This window comes from Setaria italica, chromosome VII (assembly GCF_000263155.2).
Source record: "Setaria italica strain Yugu1 chromosome VII, Setaria_italica_v2.0, whole genome shotgun sequence".
In the NCBI taxonomy this organism is placed as follows: Eukaryota; Viridiplantae; Streptophyta; class Magnoliopsida; order Poales; family Poaceae; genus Setaria; species Setaria italica.
This window is the reverse complement of record NC_028456.1, coordinates 30959061-30959614: the sequence shown is the minus strand read 5'-3', so window position 1 is coordinate 30959614 and position 554 is coordinate 30959061.

Sequence of the window (554 nt, the reverse complement as noted above, 5' to 3'; positions counted from 1 at the left end):
CAGGCTACACATTCACTTCAAACCTTTTATCATGAGGTCACAAAAGAAATACGTAACATTACTCCCCACATCCTCGGGTGGGATTAGGACCTATCTTCACCTAATAGACAGTATAGGAACGTGTAGATGCAACGTGAGTTTTTATATTACTCGCTGATATGCTAGAGGATGGAGGATCGTCAGTGGATGTACACGGGCCGATCTTGTCAGAATTCGTTGACCGATGAATGGATAAACAAGACCGATGCTTTCTTGGAACAGGCATTTGCAAGGATCAAAGGAGGAAGAGATACTTGGTGTCCGTGTAGCAAATGTGCAAACATGCGTCGGCAAACCAAGTTAGAAATGGGTAGACATCTTGTTAGGCACGGATTTACGTCAGACTATACCATATGGATCTACCATGGTGAAGTCGATCGTGGGAGGGACGAGGTCATCAGACAACGTATCGAGCAATATGATGATGACGTCGGGGTGGGAGACATGTTAGATGACTATCATGAAGCTCGTAGGGAGGAGGAGCCCGAGGCTCCCGCAAAGGCGTATTACGACAT